We start from the raw sequence: 20,431 nt of genomic DNA, 5'->3' as shown, positions 1-20,431 counted from the left end.
CCTCTGGGGGAAAGTGAAGAATAAAAAAAGAGTCAAAGGTATTACAAGAACCTAAAACTTTTGTTCAAAATGGCTCTTTCTTAACCTCTACATTAGTTTTGCTAGTAACAGCACATCCCAAATGGCTTAGAATACTTCGTTTTCTCTAGTTCATTATGTCTTCTGAGGAAGGATCACACATATAAAGATAAAATTCCATTTAAGTTCTGTTCAAAATTAAAATTAGTCAAAATGAGATTGAAATTCATAGTAAGTATAATTTCTTTTCACTACTCTAAACTATTGGAGTATGCTATTTTTACAGAACTTGCATATTCATTTTGCCTATTTTTTAGGAAACAGTCTGAGAAGAAATTTCATAACTTCTGAATTTTGAAAAAATTGGGAATCCTAAAAACCTAATTATGTAAATACCTTTTAAAAACATGGCCCTGAGAAGTGGGGTACAGTGGGGCACGCCTACACTCCCAGAAACTCAGAAGGCTGAGGCAAGAGGAATTTGAGCTCAGGAGTTCAAAATCAGTGAGACATAAAAAATTAAACAAAAATTTTTTAAAAATATGACCCTGAGAAAGTTGCTTAAATGCTCTGAGCTCTAGTCTCCACATCTTTAAAATGAGGATAAAATCTGACCCACCTTCCTACCTCCCAGAATTGTTGAGGATTAAATGAGATGTTAATGGGCGCTTTCTATAAACCATAAAAGGATATACAAATTTTATTTTCTTACACAGAAGAAACTCTGCAAGACTACTAAAATCTCTTTCTTGCATGGAGCAGCAAGGTAATGGATAAAGCAAAAACAATGGCAATAATCAACCATGATTTTCAAAAAAAGCTTCCTAGGCAAAAAATAATCTATACCAGTAGAGTTTAATGCAGATTCCCAGGTCCCACCCACCAGAAATCCTAACTCAGGTGGTCTCAGTGCTCAGAGATTTGTAATTAAAAGATATCTCCAGGCGGTTCTAATGACTCTCTACATTTGGGACTCACTACTCTGTTTAAGCAGAAAAGACCATTCCAAATCACAGACCCCTTCACAACACACTGTCACTCAGATGGCTGAGATCTGTGGCTGTTGGTCTATCCATTCATGCAGCATTTATTGAGAACACACAGTCTGCACAAGACACTGGGCTAGATGCTAGGAGCAGAGAGGCCTGTCGTCTAGCAGGGGGAGATACATAGCAATACCTACGCCCATGCTGACAGCACGGGACAGTCAGTGCCACGATGGAAGTGGGCCGATGGTACCCATGATGGCACTTGCGGAGCTCCTGGGACAGGCCACAGGCAGTAGCTGACTCAGGCTCTAGGAGTCCTGAAGAACAGGAGCTAGCCAGGTTTTTGCAGGGAGAAGGGAGTGAAGAGAAAAAAGAATGATGAGCCAAGGAAGAAGTAAGTGCAAAGGCAGAAGAGCAAGCAGCAAGGTGTGTTCAAGGCGGTCTCGAACTCATGGCCCTCAAGCAATCCTCCCACCTCGGCCAAGTCACTGGGATTACAAGTGTGAACCACTGAGCCTGGCTCTGTTTATGGTCTTTACCATCACTGTACTATCATTGCTTATTTCAAACCTTCTGTCTAAGTGTACTGTTAAATAATACTACAGAGATCAGATACACAAAGTGGACCCAAGGTGAGCATGACCACCACCAAACCTCCGTGAATTTACTGTCAGAACAAATGTACACAGCATGTGTGCGGCCCAACTATATAACTGGAAGTTGTCAGACTTAGATTCCATGGCAAACACAATGTGTATTAAAGGGTAAGTCATTAAAATGTGCTAATTTGAAGTTTACATAGACATTTTATTAAGAGGCAACAGTGACTAGAGCAATTGTTTAGAACTTAAGCCACCAGAAGATTTTTTTCCAGGGAGCAGTAACATAAACAGATATTGTTTGAATTGCTGGAGCATGGTGATAGTAAAAACCAACTGACTAAAATAAGTTTTAAAAGAGTTTTTTAATTCTCTGTAGGAAAGGTACCCCTTACTGTCTGTACCCCGGGGCTAGGAGGAGGGGAGCAAGCCCACTGTCCTTGGGATGCCACTGGAAACTTAAAAGACCCAAGGAAACAGAATCAAGGTCATTAAAGAACAAGTGCAGGGTGGTAGAGAGTGGAACAAAACAAACAGGATAAATCCTCGGGAGTGACTCAATCCGAAGTCACCCTCAAGTTCAAAACAACACATTGAAAATGCAAACAGACTCTTGGAAGGCATTGAAAATGCTGGGAACAGGTATTGAGAGGTCAGAACTCTGGGTCTAGAGTATTGTGTCTAGTCTGAAGCTTTTCCTCTAAAAAATAGCCAGGAACTTCGAGAAGTTATAATAGACCAACCAAATAACCAATTAGACTCTGGGAAGAAAGTTCAAAAAAAACCTTCTGTTTTTCATCTTGGAAAGATTTAATATGACAAACCATGCAATTCAGAACCACAAACACAGACATGTATCTGACACAGATTGCGAAAAGTATAAAAAGATGAGGCATTTAATTTCACTATGAAGATAAATCTGAAAACGTCAAGGCAGTGGGAACCTTTTGGACCAGTTAAGTAGGGTATAACATCTTCTGGTCTCCTCTATGTGTGGACAAGCTGGATTCCCTTCCAAGCCTTCTAAAGAGACACCATGGGAAAGTAAGGCGAGAAAGGGCTCTAGAGTCTCACAGACCAGGGATCAATACACAAGCTTTGGGGCCTGGAGCGGTTGCTTAATCCCTCAGCTCCCTAAGGTCCCTCATGTGGAAAACAGGGACAGTAAGGTTGTTGTAGGAGGTAGAGATTAGCAGCCATGAGGCTTCAAGCACCTGCCTAACAAAGGGAAAACAACTGACAAATGGTCATAATCATCTTCATTATTAACATCAAACTCTGGAACTGCAAACCAAATTTACAAAGTGTTCTTTCTATAGCTGATGAAAATGTCACCAGATACTCCCTATAACAGGGCCCTTGAATGCTACAGGGCCTGCTTAGATGGCTGGCTAAACCTGCTAAGATTCATTTTTACAACTGCACATAGATGTTCACAGGCTAGGTTAACTATTAGAGATCCCATCTTCTGCAATAGGAATACCATGCACTCATGGAAGACAAGATCCAAATAGGACAATTTTTTTTTACTAAATGTATTAAAGAGCCAGATCCTTCCCAGGGAGGCAAAGAAAACTCAAGACTCCAAGATAATCAAAATGTACTTAGACCCTAAATAATTCCTATATGGAGAAGCAACTAATTTTTTTAAGTGTGTTATTGTTACAATTTAGTATAACTCCAAACACAGATGAAATAAGCAAAAAAAAAAAAAAGTTCTTTACCCTGCCGTCACCTTTTCGTTATGCCCACCAATCCAAGAGAGAAGAGTCTTTCAGTCACCAGGTTTGAAGGATTAGAGGAGACTAATACTTAGGGACCCTGAAACCATCTATTTCTTAATGGAAGAAGGAGGCAAGCATTTACAAACCATATATTCCAACCAATATATGAGAGAAGTACCCACAGAAATCTCTTTGGTGGTAACTTACTTTTCCTGAAAGGGGCATTTGTGGTCTAATAAAATGCCTCACTAATGCTTTTTTTTAATACTGTAGCTAAACAATGCAAGAAAATAACAACAGTGTCTTTGTGACCATGAGTATAAAATCAGGGATTCCTACCAGAACATGACCACTCATTAGTCCCTTTTCTTACACGACAGGCCTCTGAGGCTTTCTTCCCTGAATCTGAATTGGCTCCACATTTTTCTTACACGTTACTAAATGCAGAAGTGCTAAATTAACAAAGAGACTTTGGAACTGGCACAGTACCAACTGATTACATTCACTGCTTTTCCAAATAGATATTTACAGCAATAGTAAATCTATGCCACAAATAACTTTCTGCAAATGGAGCTATAGTGTTTCCAAAGATAAGTGCTATAACTTCATTTGATTGGCAGTTTTATCAAAACAGCTGGTATTATTCCCATTTTGTGGGTGATGAAACACTCATCTAAATTTAAACTAGGTTTGCACCCCCAATCTAAAGTTTAGTTTTGAGGTCCTAAGTGAGAATAACTGCATTTTAAGGAAAAGTAACCTGTTAACAAATCCTTAGCTGGGTGACTTGTAGAGAAAATAATTTCTTCTTTTTTCTTGTTTTACTTTTGTTAACATTAGTAATACAGAAGAAATTTCTGCTTAAACAGAGTATATGATCATTTGACCTCCGCTAGCTGAAATTTTCTTTGGCACTATAAATACCAAAGCTCTGCCAAACTGGTAGTTAAATGGCATTCTGATGCAAGACACATGAAATATATTTAATAAGACTGTTTAACTTTCTTAGGGCTTTTCATATTGTATATGCAACCATTTGTATATTGGTCATAGAATCACAGAAGGTGACAGGTGAGGAAGCTGAGGACTGGGGTACCAGTATCACTTGTGGGCTGGTAGCCAGGTACCTGTCTGATCTCTTCAAGAGGAAGGCCGAGAAGAATCCAAGGAAGAGAGATGGGACGAAGAGCAGGAGCCTAGAACTGAAGTGTCCATGCCAGGCCAAGCTCACCACCGTCTACTCTCTTCTCCCGGTCACCTGCTATACTACTAAGGGCCCAGACTTGCCACTTTCAAGAACACTAGCTATTTCCTATATTTGTCTCACCTTAACCATATTCTGGTTTTGTCATTCTTCTCTGTTAAGAATATAATACAAAAAGAAACACTTCAGCATTGACATTTATTAAGGTATTGATTGATTTGCCAGCATAGTGTTCTTTTTTAATACAATTTGTTATTCCTAAATAAGAAAATGAAAAGCACACATGTGAAAAACATACCATAGAAAGCTAGTTTCTTAAGCACAATTAAAAGCTTATACTGATGTGAGTAGCAGGACTGCCTCTAATTGCATAAATGTCAACCCCTACAAACATGTCTTCTTAAAATGTATTTATGGTCTTCAGTGTCACATGCGATACACTATAAAGTTATATGCCTTTAAATGTCTAGTGATGTAAGGCTCACTATACCATGTAATCCTACATTACAAGAAAAGGAAGACTTCTGTCAGAAGAAGCCATTGTCATTTTTCATTAGAAGAATTGTCTGCTGTGTACTTGTACTTAAAATGCAGTAATTTTATATTCAATAAAGAAATTTAGGGTAATCATAAGTTTATTCTACCAAAGAAGGAAAGTAGTTAATAAATCACCAGATTTAAGTCACATATAAAAATATAAGACAAACTATAAAATAAAAGGCAATGGCTGATAACTCACTGATAAAATCAATAGAACTTACAAAGTGTTATTATTGTCATAAAAATTTACATAAATTTACAGTTATGGTATATATATGTGTGTATATATATATATATATATACACACACATACATATATACTTTTTTTTTTTTTTTTTTTTTTGAGACAGAGTCTCACTCTGTTGCCCAGGCTAGAGTGAGTGCCGTGGCATCAGCCTAGCTCACAGCAACCTCAAACTCCTGAGCTCAAGCGATCCTCCTGTCTCAGCCTCCCGAGTAGCTGGGACTACAGGCATGCACCACCATGCCCGGCTAATTTTTTCTATATATATTTTTAGCTGTCCATATAATTTCTTTTCTATTTTTAGTAGAGGTGGGGTCTCGCTCTTGCTCAGGCTGGTCTCGAACTCCTGAGCTCAAACGATCCGCCCACCTCGGCCTCCCAGAGTGCTAGGATTACAGGCGTGAGCCACCGCGCCCGGCCATATATACTTTTTTACTAGTCAAAAATATACTGACCCAAATATCAAAAATAAATACATGAATGTTCCCAACAGCTGCATAAGTTACTGAACTAGTAATAATTACAAATGCCTCTTTGTACACATCCATGTAATTTCGTCATTTAGAAAAAGGTGATTTCTAATTTGTTTCATTTCAAGGTAGCTCCTGCCCACTGTAAAGAAAAAATTTGTTTAATTATATGTATATAAATAACAGAGAATTTAAATCCTCCCTAATTCGCCATAGATGATTGAATGAACGATACTTTGTGTAGGTTTGGGTTTAGATGTGGTCTGTCAGCAGGCACATTTTAAAATCTACTTCATAAAATCCTACATGCTGAAGCCATGAAAATCCACTTGCCAGACAAAGGCATCCTGGCTGGACATCATCAGTCTCCAAAATAGCTGCTCATTCTCGCTTCCCTATTTTAAGCCTTAGATTCACATACAAATAAACAAAGAAATGTGCACTAGATACTCTAAAGAAGGGAAAAAAGAACCGTGAAAGTGTATCAGTGGGGAAACCAACCACATATTTGGAATTCTATAGGAATAAGTTAACAATAAGAAGAAAACAGGCACCTGGCAGGAAAAAATTTTAAGGAAATTATTGAGACGTGATACACTTCCTGTCAAAACAACACATGAAGTGGTGATTCATTCAATTAGTATCTTCTAAATATTGTGCAACTTTAAATACTCCATAAGTTTAGTGATATTCAACTGTGACACAGAAGGATTTTATTTTTTTAAGTTCTAAGCCATTCAAATTACCCTGTGCCCCAAAATAAATAAAAACCGGCATGTACTTACTGTTTTCACAATACTCTTCAATGTCACTAAGGCAAGATAATGTGCTATAATTTAGCTTCGGTAGTTTAGTTTTGGCTTAAGCTATGGCCTTCAATGTAGTTCAAAGTTGTAGGGTGCTTAGCCCTACACTGGAGAGCTGGCCCCCAACAATGGAAACATTAGAAATCAGTTTGCTGTTGACATGCCAAGAAGAACACTAAGACCTTTACCAAACATTTCCAGAATGTTGTAAAATTGTTTCAATTCTCAAGTGTCCATGATTACAAAATATATACATGAAACTAAGTTTTTCCATACGAATTTAAGATGTGAAGTCTTTATGAGCATGTTGCCAAAATAAAACAAATTAGAATAATCTTTTCTGTTTGATAATATTCAAGCTTCCCTCTGCCACTCCAAATAGTTACTATAAATGTTTAATTTATTTACAAGCCCAACTTTGCAAGGGCTTTTATTTATTAGCAACAAGTAAGTATGTATGTCCAAAAAATAAAAGTTTTAAAGCAAGTACAAGAGTCTGTGGTTAAATTCTAACATCAGAAAGATATTCACTCCAATTACAGTTATGAACTAAGATCAAGTATACAGATTTTCATTAAAATATTTCAAAATTTCTCAAATTCACTTCTGTTTTTATAGCATCACTGAAACAGATACATATTGACAATATAGATTACATTTAGAACACCATAACAGGAAAAAAAAAAACTAAACAATACTATGATCCCTGTTATACTAGGCATAGTTTCTAGAAAAATGCGTTCGCTCAGGCTGCTGAGAGTGCCTGGCCCACACCATCTCCACATCACAATATACTCACTGGATTTCATGGTGGCTGATTCGGCAGCACTGAGAGGTCTTCAAGACCTACTTCTAAGCTTCTTATCTCTGAACCTTCAAGCATCCAGGATATGTCTGCCTCATGGTAATTACTAGCCAAACTCAAGTCAATGGAGGCTCAGAAATCAAATAGAACTCCTAAAACTCCCTAGAGCAGAAAAGCACTGGAAAGAACCCCTGGATGGTAACCGGGTTCAGAGCCCCTACACACAGCAAGTAAAATCCCAAATAGAACAACGCCCAACGTCCAAATCACCAATATGGGAGGCACACAAAGGCCCTGGACCTTCTGCATTCATGGTAAAAAAAAAAAATAAAATAAAAATAAAATAAAAATAAAATCACCAATATGATAGAATATCTTTATCTTGAGGCTCTGTGAGAGATGGAGGGATGTCTTGCCTTAAAATGTCACCTTCTGATAAGCACAAGTGTGTTTTCTTTAATATTACTAGTCAGAAACTACATGAAATGCTAAAAGTTTTAGAGATCTGCTCTACCTTTTTGAAAAAAAAAAAAGTTGTGAGATCAAACAGAAGGAAAATCACTAAGTTTCTTCAAAGAGTGGAAGAGATAGGGAAAGAGAGAGGAAGAGAGAGAAGGAGGGAGAGAGGAAGGGAATGAACCATTATAAATGTTCTTATTTTAGCTGAAAATTGACATTTATGAAAAATGCCATACACTTCAGGGCATGTTCTCCACCCAGCCTAAATGGAGTGAGGTACATTAAGTTCTGCTAAAATGAAATTAATACACATTTCAGTCACCCCAGAATTCAATTAAAAATAATTACTAGATTATTACTGACTGATTCCACCTCACTGCTCATGAAGTATTCTGACAACAATAACATGAGCTGCCACGACAGGGTAATCTCAAAGTATTTGCAAACATTTCTCCCTGTAAAGATGCAACACTCCAGTACCATCTTCAAACCTAACCTCCTAAACAATCTAGATGTTGTCAGTCAAGTGCCTGAAAGTGCTCAGGGAGCCAGGTGTTATGCTAGTAATCCAAGGAAGGCTTGGGACACCATCCTTACCTGCACAGAAACACAGAACTTGAGAGATGGAACACACCATGGAGGTGGGCTGGCCCTGACACCTTGAGCTTCAGATGAGATCACCAGGGCCCAGAGAGGTGACATGACCCACCCAATCTATCAGTGGCAATGCTAAGATTTCAACCCAAATTCCACTTTCTGGTCCAACCTTTGCTACACTCAGGCTGAGAATCTTTTTAAAACCTTTCTCTTGCATGCACTCTACTATTCTACTACAATGAATGGTACAAATTACCAGCAATCAAGTGTAACTCATGCAAAAAAAAAAAAAACCTGCTTTTAAATTCATTGAAATCCAGACATCTCCTCTACTTCTACTAATTTCTGCTGTTTGTCCACAAAGGTGCAATAACAACTAAAGATAAAGCTTCCTACCATGAATGTGAAAGGAAAAAAAAATTCTTAATCTTTTTTAATACAAAAAAAAAAAAAAAAAAAACTCTTCTGGTAAACCAATATCCAAATTACACTTAGTGTTCTTGTCAAGATGAGATTCTCCTTAAACTGTTCATGGTAAAGTTGAGTTTTCCCTAGCTCAGCCCTATTCTTGTAAGAAAAGTAAGCAAAGTCTTTCTGGAGATATTAAGAAAATCTAGAGGGTTCATTTTTATTGTAAAACAACTAAGACATCTATAGGTGAAATCTTAAGCACCTTTCTACATAAGATTTTAAAACATTTTTATAAGAAAGTGAAAAATCAAAGGATATGAGACCTATATCTCAGAATAAACAAATTTCTGTCCAAATTGGAACCTTTCTAACTAAACATCAAGGATTCCTTGACACCGTTTTATTGTCAGTGAACAAGCTATCAATATTTCTGGTGAGGATCAAATGGGAGAAGAAACAATGTATACATATTTTATATAGTAACTTAGTATGACAAGAAATATACAACTTAAGAGAAATACTTCTATTTTACTCCCCCTAAGAATCCATCAGGTAAAACCTTATTAAAGCATCTGTAATAGGTTTTGTACATTGTTCTTTATCTCCAAGTATAGGGAGTGACCAGCAGGAAAGCTGCCAACTTTCTATGGGCTATGATAGTTGGCATAAAAGCAACTTCCAGAAATCCACCCCTAAGAACTTTTGACAAGTTGCAAAGTTGGCAACTCCGTGAAACACAAAACTTAAGTTAGGTGAGCTGCTTCTTATACATAAAGGTGGCTTTCTGATAATAGGGAGACATTTTATTCTTACATACCTGATAAGCCTGGACTTAGTCCCCCACCATGCTACCCTATCCAAATTCCACCTCCACCAAACTTTATTAACAGTCAATGAATATCACAAAAGAAATCACCACAGTTCATTGAAATGACCAAAGACCTCCCATCTGGAAAGCATATTGATTCTATGGAGATACAGAGAGATCATTACTGTCAATGAGCTCAAGACTAAAGCCAGGCCTCCGGATTCCTAGGTGTGAGCTGTTTTCCACTCACACAAATGATAAAAATGGCCTTTTTTTGTACTCTCCTCCCTGGCCTTTTCAAGAACAAATATGAGGGAGTCCTTCTCTTAAGAGTTTCATCGAACAGACTAACACAAATAATCTTAGGTTTTATAAAAAGCTAAGGATAATAAGATTTTTATTTCAATTTATTTCTTAAGCCAAAACATCAAGGAAAGGATAGACAGCTCTGCTTGGGGCTGAGAGTGTAGAAGACTGATAAAGAAGTGAGGAGAACCCCTCTATGTCTACTTGAATTTTTTCCTCTTAAAAGGGAATGATTTTCCAATTACAGAGAAGAGAAAGAACATCTCTCAGTGGGAAGGTCGAGTGCAAGACAGCACCAAGCTGCTCTGAATAAGTTCCAGGCTGCTGGACATGCCAGGATAGGAAATAATCCTAACCATAATCCATCAGGAACTGTGGAGAATGAGAGGGATTCAACACAGGAGACAGGCACATGTCATTACAATTTTCAAAAAGGTAGATTCTACAAATTATAGACAGAAGCTGTCTCATGTTGATCTTCGGTGAGATGCTAGAGCAGATTATTAACGGGCTGGTATATGAATACCTTGAAGAGGAAGCAGTGGTTTCTTGGAGCCAGTGCTAGTTCCCCCAAGAATAAGTCACTTGAGAATAACCCCACTTCATTATGTGGTGACAAATTACTAGACTGGTAGATAAAGAGATATAATATTAATAGATGTAGTGTACATCCTTATGACAAGATGGAGAATTAAGAATCAGATGCTGGGTAGGGCACAGTGGCTCATACCTGTAATTCCAGCACTTTGGGAGGCTGAGTTGGGAGGATCACTTTAGACCAGGAGTTTAAGACCAGGCTGGCAACATAGCAAGACCCTGTCTCTACAAAAAAATTTTAAAAATTAACTGGGCATGGTGGTGCATGCCTGTAGTCCTAGCTACTTGGGAGGCTGAAACAGGAGGATTGCTTGAGCCCAGGAGTTTGAGATTACAGTGAGCTATGATCGCACCACTGCACTCCAGCCTGGGAAACAAAGCAAGACCTTGTCTCTTAAAAAAAAAAAAAAAAAAAAATCAATAAATAAAAGGGGAAAAAAAGGATCAGATGCTGGTACAAATAAGTGGTAATTGATTGAACAACTCTACCTGAAATTGATAAACATTAATCTCAATTGAAGTTTGTATAGACACATCAAACTGCTCTGCCCTATATTTCAGCCTAGATAATATTTTTATTATTTCCTTACACATTAAAGAAATGCATATCAAACCTGTGGGTAACTTGAAGCTTAAAGGGGTAGTGAATATGATAAATTTATAAACACTCTAAAAGACTTTGAAAGGCTAGAACAAATGGTTAAATACAGAAAACTGACAGAGATAAATATTGACTTCTATTCATGGGATTACAACACCATTGCACAAGTCCATGCCTGAGGAGATGTGGCTCAGCAGCAGTATGTGTAGAAAGAAACTATAATTTTGAGCTGACTGTGAATATGGAACATCAATAGTGCTGTTTAGTGGTGCCATAGTTTTAAAGCTATTGTTTATGGAAGAATTATTCTATCTTAGGTTCTGTGCTAAGCACTTTATGTAGACTATCTTATTGAGTCCTTATAACAATGTTATGAGAGAAATAGACAAAAACTGAGGCCAAACATTTAGGTGACTTATCCAAGACAAGCCAGAGTGGCAGGGCTGTAAGTCTCCCCAAGCCTCTCTAATTTGAAGCTGCTAATCTGAACCATGAGGCGTCACTGCTTCCCTAGAACAAGGGAGGTCTCGGCACTCTCCGACAGGGCTCTACACTGTCAGGTGGCATCTGGAAGAACTACACTTTAAGGAGAACACAGCAAACTGGAACACGCTCAGTATTCGGAGTGCTGAAAGCCTTCAAAATCATGTCAGTTAACAAGGGCTGAAGAAACAGATTTTTCTTTTCCAACTTCAATAAAAAAAGGCTTGAAGGTAGGATATATAATTAATTTCCAAAAATCTAAGGAGCTGTTATGTAACAAAAATTGTTCAGAATGTCCTCCAAGTAGCAGAACTATGACAAAGGTAGGATAAGGGAGATTTGTTTTTAAAAGCCTAAGCTTTTCAAACCTAGACTGGAGTATCTTTACGGTTATGAGTTCCTCGGCACTGAAAGTATTCAAGGACAGACCGGTCAACCATTTGGAGGTATGTTACACAGGGGAGTGTGCATCTGCTAGAGACTAGAGAAAAATTTTCAGGTTTCTTTCAATCCAAAGACTCAAATTCTAATCAAGAATTTCATTCATTTCCCCACACAGAATGATACAATTTCTTCAGGGAGGTCCACGGAGTCTCCCATTTACATCTGGGTAGGATCAGCCATCTGCTTCCTTAGCGATCTTTACCTTCCTGTCCCTGCATCCCAGTATTTTCCAATGCAATCCACACCTGATACACAGGAACACACCACCACTAGTCTTTGCAGTGATACTGCAGAAGGACTTGAGATGACAGTAAGCAAAATAACTAATTAACCAGCCAATATATGCATATTCTGCTTTGAGCATCCTACAAAGTAGCCTAAAACAGGGTCCCTTCCATAGGTGGGCTTACAGTCAGGTTGGAAAATTGAGATTTACACACAGGAACACACAATGAACCAAGGGCCGATGGCAGGTGGTAAATGAGAGGTACCAGAAATAAGGTAATAGGAGTTCAGAAGGGAAAGAAGCTCAGTTGCTACTAAGTTAGTCAAAGGTTTCAGAGAGAAAGTGGTTTGACCTGGGCTTTGAGGACTGTGATAGATTTTAGCTAAGGAGGAAAAGGGACCTACCACGAACAAAGTCAAAGAAGTTAGAAACGCAGGCCGGGCGTGGTGGCTCACGCCTGTAATCCTAGCACTCTGGGAGGCCGAGGCGGGTGGATCGCTCGAGGTCAGGAGTTCGAGACCAGCCTGAGCAAGAGCGAGACCCCGTCTCTACTAAAAATAGAAAGAAATTATACGGACAACTAAAAATATATATAGAAAAAAATTAGCCGGGCATGGTGGCACATGCCTGTAGTCCCAGCTACTCAGGAGGCTGAGGCAGTAGGATTGCTTAAGCCCAGAAGTTTGAGGTTGCTGTGAGCTAGGCTGACGCCACGGCACTCACTCTAGCCCAGGCAACAGAGCGAGACTCTGTCTTAAAAAAAAAAAAAAAAAAAAAAGTTAGAAACGCAGTATGTTCCATCGGCAGTTACTAGTCCTGGCTAACGGAAATGAAGTGTTGACAAGGGGAGACAGCAAGGGACAGGTGACACACCCATAGCATAAAAGCAACACATGAGAAATGGCAGGCATTACCCTTTCCCTGGACCCTGTGGATATAGAATGCAAGAAACACCAAAGGTTAGGAAAGTCACTATCAAATCCAGCTGTATCTTGGAATTACCTCTTTAGAAAATGATGTCAGGTCCACCTGCGAGATTCTGAACCCAGGTGGTTCCAATGAACAACCAGGCTTGAAATCCTGGGTTAGAAGATCTAAGTAAATAATCAATAGTCTCATTAATCACTGAACACCCCCTGCCTTCTGAAACTAATACTGCAAACCAGGAAATTATTTTTACCATGAAATTAAGAAATAATCAACCCCCTTATCTTTCCTCTGTCCAGAGCTACACCACTCCTCTTCCACATGGGGACCCTTCAGAAGAAAAGGACCAGGGTAGCCATATGACCCACAGTGGGTGGGATCTGAACTTTCATGTCTGAAATCTCTCTGCACTAAGTCCAGAGAGCTAACTCCAAGTCATTTCAACCTGATGATGTCTGGTAATCAAGGAGAGATAAGGTAGTAAGAGCGATAGCTCATCGTCTATTCAAATGTCTGCGGCAGGCACTGACTGACCTTGTGGACAGAACATTCCTGGCAGTGTTGGCCAAGACAAGAAAGGCACGTGGGCAAACTCCCTGCACACTTTCAAGTCCCATGACCATATAGAATGTTAGACCTGGAAGATTCTTAGAGACCACCAAATCTAACTCTTTCCATCTTACTAGATGAGAAAGGTGGTGTCAGAAAGGGTCCTTATTCACCCAGCGTCACACAGCTGGGAAATCACGGCGACTCTATCCCTGCCTCCTACTCACAGCCTAGGGTATTTCCCCTCCAGTCAGGCTGACGTCTGTCTTCTGAAAGCTGGAACACCTGCTCCCGGCTACCATTCTTTAAATGCGCATTTTCCGTTTGCTATAAAGATAACCACCAACAGTTTCTGGCACTTACTGGTTGTCAGGCACCACTAGAAAGGCTCTCTATAAATTAAGTCATTGAATCTTCAATCTGACAAAGCAGGTTACTATAATTATCCCCATTTTACAAAGAGCAAACCTGCTGGGTGCGGTGCTCACACCTGTAATCCGAGCACTCTGGGAGGCTGAGGCAGAAGGATCCCTTGAGCTCAGGGGTTTGAGACCAGTCTGAGAAAGAGCAACACTCCCACCTCTACTGAAAATAGAAAAAATTAGCCAGGCATGATGGTGCGCACCTGTATTCCCAGCTACTCAGGAGGCTGAGGCAGGAGGATCGCTTGAGCCTAGGAGTTTGAGGTTGCAGTAAGCTACGATGATGCCACTGCACTCTACGCGGGGAGACAGAGTGAGACTCTTGTCTCAAAACAAAGAGAAAACTTGAGGTAGTGAGGTCACATAGTCAGGACAAAGTCAGGGCTGTCTAACCCAGACAGTCTGGCTCCAAAGTCCACTACTTTGTTAGAGTTTATGAAATATAATTTCTTTAAATTATAAAATGATGGAAGAAAGAGAGTGAGCCTTAAGCACAAAAGGCATGGTCACCAGTGTTTGATAATGAATTTAAGAACCCATAAATTTCATTAATATATGCAATACATCTCTTGATCATCTACTTATTAAGGGAATGTCTATGTGTATATTAGAAGGATATTAACACTTTAAGCACATATTTTTTAAAAAGCAAAATGATTACACGCACAGAAGTCAAACAAAGCTTGCCACTTGAAATAGGCAGAGTGTTATTTGCATGCTGATTTTGGAAGAGCCTCTTCTGGACACACTGCTGTGGAAAGCAAAGATACCATTGCTGATCTGTCTGTGCTACCCCCACTCAGATACATCTTCTTCTGCTCTTAAAGAGCAGAATGTTAAATTCTATGTTAACCTTCTATAGAAATCATCCTTGAAATATTAATAATTGAGGAAAGATCAAACAAGAATATTTAAAATACATTTTTGATAAAAGTGTTCAAAACCAACATCCCTGGAACAAATACCCACTATTTAATTATATACTTTTTTGTTTTCCCTCATTAAAAATGATGTCAAATCTCATTATCTTTGTTATCCAGGAGAAGAAGTCCAGGAGCAATAATGGTACAAATAAGCAAATTACAATTATGCCTGAGATCAAATTTCAAGGGAAAAATTGAAGTCAATTAAGTAGATGCACTATCAATAAAAAAAAAGTTACATGACTTATTTTGCCAGCCAAATGTCTTAGTGTGGAGTGGGCAAAAATCTGCTCTGAAAATGCAACAGATCCTAAAAACTCTAAAACCAGAAGTGTCACCTTAGACATGAAATCCACAGCCCAGAGAAATAAAGCAAAGAACAGCACTGGACACATAGTAGGCCCTTGAGAAATATTTGTTGATTGAATGTAAATGAAGAATATATTCACAGAAAGAGAAGTGCATGATAGAGGCTGCCAAAATGGCAAAACAGCAGAGTGATGCTGCTTTAAGCTTTAAAAAAAAGAATTAGGCGTCATAGAAACTGGACAAAATGACAGAGTACCATCAAGTCAGGGCAAAATGCTCTGTGATACAGGACCCCATTTACACTTCTTAAGCAAGAAAAATGTCTCTAAGTCCAGTTTTGCTTAAGTAAGACCTGGACTCAAGCTCGACAGAGAGGCATAATATTTACAGTACAACTCTAGCATGGCAAAAGTCCCTGAATTTGGTGCATTTCAAATGTAACACTGTTTTTAATTTAGCACCCTCAGCAGGAGTTGCCCAGCTTGACCCACTCTTCATAACAAATCTTATTTAAGGTCACAGTAGGAAAAATCTTACAGCTACTCTGCTCCACTAAAAGCAACATAAATACAAATGCAATTAGATAGAACCTACGTAAACCAGATCTGTCATATCTGATCAGTAAAGCATAATAAAATTATAGTCAGCCTGGGAGTTTGAGAGTAATTTAGGCTTTGTTCAGTACCATCCTAGCCATGCCCTAGTAATAGTGTTTTCCAACATTGATATCATGAATCTTTCTTTCTTGGGAGTCAGCATTTGGTCATAAACTCTAGCAAGACTTGAAGTTAGAACTTAAGTACCAATATAGTAGTGACCAATTTTGTATAGAATGTTTAATATAAAAGTAATAGTACTAATATATTTCTCTATTTGTTTTAATACCTGTTTAAAACACGTTTCCTTTTCACACGCAGCATACTAAGAGGTCATATATCAGAGCTCACCTGAAATTCCTGCCCAATTTAAGGTTTAGCCACAAGAGTGGTTTTTTATAAGAACACAAGGAAATATACCAAACTCTTCTATAGTACTCAAATGATTCCTTTTCTAAAACGCGAAACCCAAGTAGGGCCCCTGATGAAATTTCATAGAACCTTAGTTACAAACTACTGTTCTCTTCTTTACCTTTAAGTGTTTCTAAACTGCTTAAAGCATAGACAGGTACTTCAGAGGAAAGTCTAATGACACACCTGTTACATAACCTGTTTTTGGTTGGCCAGATTATGTGGTTTTGATAAGTAAGAAAACAATCAAAAGCAGCACACACACTGATTCTCTGTTCTCCATTCTCTCATTAGCCAGGACACTCGTCTGAGTCACACACTCAATGGCTAGCTCTGTGCCTCAGTTTCCCTAACCATTAAATATAAAGTCTAATGGTATCCGAATTCCTATTTGATCAAAGTTAATCAGCACAATTACATAGAAATACTATGTGGTATTAAAATTTTCAGAGGCTTTTACAGTATTCATCCTTTTCTCCAAATATTCCAAAAGGGTTAGTTTGGCTTTAATCAAGATTTGGCAAATACCTAATGTGATTTAAGAACATGTATATAAAAACCCAGGACAGACATAGAAATCCTTTCCAGATGAAGTTATCACTCTGCTTGGATTGTCATGTGCAAAGCGGATGCCTCAAAACCTAACAAGGGCAGGTCTTTGATTTGTTTTTACTGCGAAAACAGGATTTCACTTAGCCTGACAGCTTCAGGGCCTAGGAACACAAGATGACAACGCTTCAGAAAACCAGGGGCCCCATGGAACCCCAAGTGATCAGTTCTTTATAAACGTCTAACTTTTTGTTGCCCGCATTTCTTGCCCGTGCGGGTCCCATGGTAAACCTCCGTAAGCCCAGGTGTGGGGAGATTTGTGGAGACTCACGCAAGGGTCAGGGAGGGAGAAGCTGTCCAAACACAGATGTTGCCGCCATCCCTTGACCCACCCAGCTGTAACCAATAAGGGGACGCTGTGGGCTCCTAGAGATGGATTCTCTCTTGGAAACCTAACTGGTGTCTGGGAAACCAGAGCTGGGTTTCCAGGGCGGCCTGAGCACCCGGTTTCCATACAGCCATCGACAGACGAGGATGTCTTCTCGCAGCCTGTCATTATGACCCTTAGGAAACCCTAAGCACGGGAAGGTTATGGTGCCACCACACACACCGCAGGTATTCAAGGGGGAAACAAATCCATAGAATAAACTAAGGCGTCCTAGCCAACCGCCTTTCCCAACAAAGATAACTGCAAATGCCTTTCAAAACCCAGCAAATGTTTCCACACGAAATAAATGTTAGTACGTGAATCCTGAGCTTGAGCTTGGTCTGCACTCCGGGGTCCTGGCCCTGCCAAGCACGCTCAACCCCTGGGCAGAAGCAGATGGGAAGGGGGGACCCCAGCTCTCGAGGCTCTCCCTTCTCTGGAGGAGTGCCATTTATTTACCTGGTTCCCAAAGGACACTGGCCGGGCTTCACCCGCCCATCCCCCGTCCCCGGTGCGCAGCCGGCGAGGCCAAGAAGGGCCACCGCAGCCTTCTCGGTGCGCTCCTGGCCGCGCCGCCCAAGCGACCCCGCGCTCCGCAGCTGCCGCCGCCCGCCGGGCACTCCAGCCCTCTCCGCTTGTTGCCATTCCCGAGGGACCAGGAGGCGGCGCCCATCCCTCACGCCGCCGAGCGCGCAGCAGCTCCCCCTTTCCATGTCTGCTGACCCCCGCGTCCCCGGGGACCCTGGAGAAAGTGGCCCCGAGGATGTGAACTCAGGTGGACAAACTTTTCCGCCCAAGGCTGCGGGGAAACGCGGAGGACGGAGTCCCAAAGAGCATTTACCTGGAGCTGTGGCCCCGCAGCCTCCAGAGCCCAGGCGAGGCGCTGCCCCCCGCGCCCTGCCCAAGGGCGCCCCAGATCGCGCCCCGGCCAGCCGCCGCCCGGAGCCCGGAAGGCTCTCCCGGGAGATGCCAACGCCTGGCGGCGGCACTGCTGAAACAAGGGCGGAGGGGGCGGAGTCGCGGCCGCGCTCCCGGACCCGGCTGGCTGCGCCCGCCGCTGGTGCCGCCCCGTTCCCCTCGCGCCTCCCCGCTGCCACTGGATGCCCCGCCTGCCCACCTCCCGGCCCCACTCGCAGCGGCCGCATCACATGGCGAAGCCCGCCCGCCGGCCGCGCCCGACACCGGCTCCAGGAGGAAACCTGAAGCTGCCCGGGCTGCGCTGTCTCCGCCAGCCCCCGCCCGCCGCGGGGCGGCGGCCGGTCGCCTGGGCTTCCCTCCCCCGGCACCCAGCAGATGCGCGGAGGCTGGCGCGGACCTGCCGGATCAGAGGAGGGCCAGGTTGCGCCCTGGTGGCGGCGCCCGCGAGCCCCGGAGACCCCTACTCCTTGACGCCTCCCGAAGAAGGAGCTGGCCTGCCCGCTCGGGACATTTGTTGTGCCAGGCGCGAGGGAGGCTCAGACTGTCCTCAGCCAAAAGCCACCACACCCGTGACATAATACGGCCCAGGTCGATCACAATGGGCAGTATTATTTTAAAAACAGCAGACGCCCTTTTATTTGATGAGGCTCGTGTTCCTCTGGTCCAGAGCTTTGCATTTATGTATGTAAGTAGCTAAAAGTCATAATAATTCCAAAACTCTTACGAAAACCATAACCACTTTTGCAATGAACACTCATGTGAAGGGAACTCCCCTATCCTCCAGTGCACTTTTCCACTTAGAACTGATCACAACCCCCAAGTGCAGAAGCTTCTCCATCAGCCAGGCCTTCATCTAACAGACTTAAGACCTTTATTGCAGCTTTAGAGGTAAAATTGACGATCTGACTTCTCTGTAATTACCTTGAGTCTCTGCTTTGCTTTTCCTGTGAAGACCGGCTGCCCGCAGAACCAACAGGGGTGTGGCCCGAGTAAGCTGGCCACCAAGGTACCAAGCCAGAAAGGAGCACCCCACCCTGGCTGCCACCTTCACTTCTCCAGTGTCTTGGCCATTTCTGCCTCCCTTCCAGCCTCCACCCTCCCCAGCCAACCGTCCTGATATGGATCCTGAGGAAGAAGGACTGAGGTTAGCAAGAAAAGACCATCCTGTGTCTGGAGCCCTTGGCCCTGTTCCAAGGCAAAGGTTGTCTTTCAGCCTTGATAAAGGGTCCCAACATGGGCATTGCCCTCCTGACCTGGGCCGTCATCCCAGCTGATTCTACCCCACAGCCCCACCCAAGCCTGGCCTCAGGCACTGCCATAAAGAAAAAGAAGTTCCTGCCCATTGCCAGGATGTCAAAGTATGCAAGATAAAAACAAAAGCAATAATATTCTTTTCAAAAATAAATAATATTTCAACCCTAAAATGTCTACTGGAGCCTGGGTGTGGTGGCTCACAACTGTAATCCCAGCAATTTGGGAGGCCAAGGCAGGAGGATTGCTTGAGGCCAGGAAATTGAGACCAGCCAGGGCAACAACATAGCAAAACCCTGTCTCTACAAAAAAAATAAATAAATAAATAAGAAAAATTAGCTGGGCATGGTTGTACTCACCTGTAGTCCCATCTACTTGGGAGGCTTAGGAAGGACGATCGCTTAAGTCCAGGAGTTAGAGGTTGCAGTGAGCTGTGATTGCACTATCACACTCTAACCTGGGTGGCAGAGCAAGAACCTGTCTCTAAAAATAATAAAAAATAAATAAAATATCTGCTGGAGATTAACTGAGTCAACACACCAGACAAAAATGGTTTTCAAATACTGGCGAGCAAAGATTTTAACATATTGTCCTTTTCTATATCACTAGTGTTAAATTTACTTTTCTTTCTCTTTTCCTTTTTTTCCAACCCATTAATTCTATCAGGTATGTAGATAGGGAAAAACAAGAAAATGTGAGAAGAGGAACAAATATTATAAGAAATTACCCCAAAACCCCTTCCCCACTAAAAAGAAACAAACCAGCAAAACTAGTAATTGAGAAACTCTCACCAGCGAGGACATATAATCATGCTAGCC

At 41.3% G+C, this 20,431-nt stretch overlaps 1 protein-coding gene across 1 annotated transcript in view; it reads right to left on the bottom strand.

Moving 5' to 3' along the window:
- Positions 1-18,412, bottom strand: part of ARHGEF28 (Rho guanine nucleotide exchange factor 28) — a 267,842-nt gene extending 249,430 nt beyond the window's left edge. The window contains exon 1 of the mRNA XM_069492767.1: positions 18,286-18,412. The gene's annotated coding sequence lies outside the window, so the exon portion shown is untranslated. The remainder of the gene's footprint in view (positions 1-18,285) is intronic.
- Between the last annotated feature and the right edge of the window lie 2,019 nt (positions 18,413-20,431).

The sequence above is a fragment of the Eulemur rufifrons genome, chromosome 17 (assembly GCF_041146395.1).
Source record: "Eulemur rufifrons isolate Redbay chromosome 17, OSU_ERuf_1, whole genome shotgun sequence".
Lineage (NCBI taxonomy): Eukaryota > Metazoa > Chordata > Mammalia > Primates > Lemuridae > Eulemur > Eulemur rufifrons.
Note: the sequence above shows the minus strand (reverse complement) of the source record. Positions and strands in the feature narration are given on the sequence as shown.